Source organism: Cephus cinctus, unplaced genomic scaffold (genome assembly GCF_000341935.2).
Source record: "Cephus cinctus unplaced genomic scaffold, Ccin1 Ccin1_scaffold0709, whole genome shotgun sequence".
Classification (NCBI taxonomy): Eukaryota; Metazoa; Arthropoda; class Insecta; order Hymenoptera; family Cephidae; genus Cephus; species Cephus cinctus.
This window is the reverse complement of record NW_014333329.1, coordinates 1,881,933-1,886,322: the sequence shown is the minus strand read 5'-3', so window position 1 is coordinate 1,886,322 and position 4,390 is coordinate 1,881,933. Positions and strand designations below refer to the sequence as shown.

The following is a 4,390-nucleotide window of genomic DNA, read 5'->3' as shown; positions in this document are numbered from 1 at the left end:
ATATATATATATATATATATATATTGATAAATTTGGGTCTGGAATTTAAGGTGCGCAATAGAGCCAATTTATTAAGCATACAGAGCTAGCTAAACGATTGACAGTAATTTGTTATGCAAATTCGAGACAATTTGAATGATTATATTATCGATAGAAATAGATTCTCTCGTACGTGCTTGGATATTGGTATAATTAAGAAGAAGGTTAAGGACGAAAATCAGCAGGGGGCAATCGTTATTGGAACGTAGAGATTTACAAAATTGGTATCGGTACGTAAGCAACGGCTAGATACAGTACATACAATGTTAGCCGATTGTCAGGGTCGTGAGGGGCCGAGGACCTCTTCGGGATATACGTACGTATGTCTACAGTAGGTATATTCTAGCTTGTGTATCGCAAGTCTCGCGCGTGTTCTACGGGTATTACGGGATGTCTCAAAAGTAATGAGCGAGTAAAAAGAAATATCAGCGATAAAAAGTCACGTAAAAAATATAAAGCCGATACACGTAACCTAACCTAAACTATTAAAACTGTAGTGATTTAAGAAAAAATTATTAATTGTGAAAAAATTATATACAGGGTGTTTCCTGAGCCCCGGACAAGAGACATACCGTTAGATCCGGCGTGAAAAAATAAAAATATTGGCGTTAACAAAAATCAAAAATTTTAATAACTTTATTAATTATTAAAGATTAAAGTAAGCCAATCATAAGCACGTGAAAACTGGTAACTCCTCCTCAGTCTCTACCTATTGGGGACATCCAATCATTTATTTTCCCACAAAAACAGTGACCGATGGATACGTAAATATAGTAGCGTAAATAAACAAAAGAGTAACGGAAATAAATAAAAGAATAATGCAAAATGTTTTTTCGTGGGGAAATAAATGATTGGCTGTCCCCAATGGGAGGAGACTGAGGAGTTACCAGTTTTCACGCTTATGATTGGCTTACTTTAATCTTTAATAATTAATAAACTAATTCAAATTTTTTATTTTTCTTAACGCCAATATTTTTATTTCTTCACGCCGGATCTAACGGTATGTCTCTTGTCCGGGGCTTAAGATACACCCTGTATAAATGGAAATTATTAATAGCCAAGTGACTCATGTTAATGAAAGTGTTCGATATTTAATCTTTTCACGATATGAAATTGACAGATACATATACATAAATTCTTGACTAGAGGAATTATATGTACCAAACCGGGAATGCCAGTGTATCATATTTACATATTAAATTGATAAGAAGTTATCGTTCAATAGCGAGACCTCAACATGTCAGGGACACTTGTACAAAGTACGGTAAATGCGATAGTTCCTGTTTATTTTGGAGCAACGGATAAGAGATAATCGTTTACGATTTGCAGCTTTTATATTTAGTATATGTACGCGCATACGTAGATTTTATGTCGATGTCATCCAACGACATTTTTTCTTTCATTTTCTGATCAAAGTCAATCGGACGCTTTTGCGCGATTTTTGAATAGTTTGAACGTTTGATTTTTTTTCGTTAAGGACGCCCTTGCGCATTGGGAAACATATATAACCAGTTAGCCTAAGATGGCCACTGTTAGAGAACCATTATGCTATCGGCATACCAAGAGGTCTTTAGGCAATTTCTTCGAACACTACTAATGCAGGTTTTACAACTTTTCGTGAATTAAATTTCGCAAAATTTTGTAGTCATGCTCTTTCCAGTATAGTCGGCTTATTTTTTGCGTATTCATTCCTTTAGATATATCCTTTCCATGTGTTATTTACGAATTCTTCAATTCGTTGGATAATTATTACAATATTATACTGGCAGCCTGAAAGCATCCGGAAACCGGTCTGCTTTGTCGAGAAATATCTACACGTTTAGATACGTGAGCAAAAAAAGCAATGCACAAATAAGAAAAAAGATTCTTTATAGCAAAAAAATCGATTCGCCGGCGTCGTGTTTAACCTGTCAATTACGTAGGTCGCACAAAAAGGTGACCATTTCTTCGAAAGGTAAAAGTATCTCAATCATTTACAACCCTCAATAATTTTTGATATCGTAAGTTTTTCTGTAATTTAAAAATGCGCATACTAAATTTCAATGATTTACAGAAACGTGTAACTGTTAAGAAAAAGGTGGACTCACCTACGTTGCAGTTGACGAAGGTTCTTCGAGTATTCAGCGAAGTGAACGAAGTACGTCGAAAAACTGTCGCTTAATGTCCGGTGCTACAGTTCACTTGAGGATACGAAATGGTTGATAATATCGGTCGGGCGGTAGCAGAATCTCAACAAGGAAAAAATTGACGCGAAGTTTAATGTGTCCGGGTTAAACGAGAAACAGAAACGATAGATGCCGATGGAATAAATCCAAAAAATCGAGGGCGGAATACGCCCTTGCTTATTCAACGTTTATATCGACTTTCACGAAGGTAATAAGAGTTAGAATGATTTATTATTGGAGTTCGCACAAGACATGCTCCCTCGTACGTGACCAGGAACAAACTGAGAGCCGAGAATAGCGGTTCGCATTCACTCTTCAGTGCAACTCGGCGGCTTCTATTCCCTTCGGCGCCATCTTTTCAGTACTTCCCTCTTTCTCTTACCTTTAAGTCCACACTGCTACGAGACCCTTTTCTCCTTCTCTATTTACTCTTTTGTGTTTCTTCGGGTTTTCCTATTTCTCTTTGTTGCCCTATGTCACTGTATATGAAGCGACGTACACATATTTTAACTAGCGCCAAGTGTGCTTATGAAATCCAACCTTATTGATTTTTGCTAACTCCTGCGCGATTCGCAGTTTACACGAGTCTGGTATCCTCAACTGCTAGGATAAATTAACCTTAAATTTTAGCACTGTTCAGAAATATTTGACTGACGGATTATCTTAATTTTGCATTATTTTCTACTATCGCGGTAGCTCTGCTATTCACGTCATTTATGACATATATATTGTCTCTACAGATATCTTGTCTTGACTCACGCCACATACATATATTCGTATATTTCATTATACTTTTAACTATTTGTTGCACTTGATATTTTGGTTTAGAAATAAATTAATGCAGATAATTTTTACGACTGTCGTTTTTTTTTCTTTTCATTAATATAGGTGATATTTATTTCTCGTCAATATCATATCTCAATAATATAATGACATAATACAATAATTAAAAAATATAGTGTGTTTTCTAAGAGTTACAATAATAATATTGGTGAAATATAATAATGTAATAATGTCGATGATCCAAGTTTGTCGGTCGGTAATTAAAACCGAGTCGATCGCAATGCTGTAGATAATTAAAACAGTGTTACAAAATATAGTGCAAATATGCTCGCTATACACAACAAGGAGGGAATTCACTTTCTTTGCTAACAACTATCGACCACGTCTAGATCAAATGTATCGTCGTAGGTACACGTTAAATACTTTATATTCAACTAAATATTTACCTCTGATCATTCTAATACTTTCTAATGCCTATTACTAAACTTTACGAAAAATTAAGATATTGAATAAAGTATTGGAAAGAGCAAAAGAGAATTAAAGATAGTGGTACTATTACAATATTTTGACTATAATATGGCTGCCTAAATTATACTAGAAGGCTTTAGTAAACGACAAACCTAACCTCAGTCCTTCGAAAACAAAAAAAAAGTAAAACGAGAGGGAAACCAAAGTATGGCTCGTACAAATAACTTTTAGATAAAAAGCTGCTCGAAATATCACTATCTGTTGCGAGATAGAAATAATGTAAATGATTAAAAAATAAATAAAAAGGAATACTTCTTTTCTCCTTTCTAACCTAACCTAACGTGCAAGTGCGACTCGAAGTAATTTTATTTTTCTTTGTCTTTCGCAATAGGACCGAATACTGTTTCGTTCGTGCCAAATTGGTTTCGAGCTTTAGAATACCATTACAATTAAGAGTTCAAGGGCGAAACTCGACTTTCAGACAAAAATGAATATGTAAAAGCAAAATTATTTCATCCAGTCTATTTGTTTTTAGGTGTCTTTCAAAATTGAAGAAGTTCAGCTTTATAGTATATCACATATGATTATTGGAGGACTCAATATAATATATATACACATATATATATACACACATATATATTGTATATAGAATATATATGTATACATGCATATATATATTTTTTAAATAAAATCCTCTTTTATACTCTTATCGGTTCTCACAAAATTGCATAATATCGGAGAGTGATCGGTAGACTAGTAGTCTTTGATGGTGTTGTTTCCATTTGAAGTTTTCAAGTATAATAACCCTTGGTTAACTCGCCGAAAAATATTTACTATTGTAATCGGATGGAATGTTGAGTTTCGAGCGAGAACTTCATTGCCACTCGTCTACCACAGATTGTAAATTAGTAATCATCCCCCCCCCCCCCCCCAAC

At 34.5% G+C, this 4,390-nt stretch overlaps 1 protein-coding gene across 2 annotated transcripts in view; it reads right to left on the bottom strand.

Moving 5' to 3' along the window:
• Positions 1-2,490, bottom strand: part of LOC107270167 (putative glutamate synthase [NADPH]) — a 28,466-nt gene extending 25,976 nt beyond the window's left edge. The window contains exon 1 of one of the 2 annotated variants that reach the window (XM_015744923.2): positions 2,127-2,490. The gene's annotated coding sequence lies outside the window, so the exon portion shown is untranslated. The remainder of the gene's footprint in view (positions 1-2,126) is intronic. The other variant, XM_025087580.1, reaches the window with a different exon arrangement.
• Between the last annotated feature and the right edge of the window lie 1,900 nt (positions 2,491-4,390).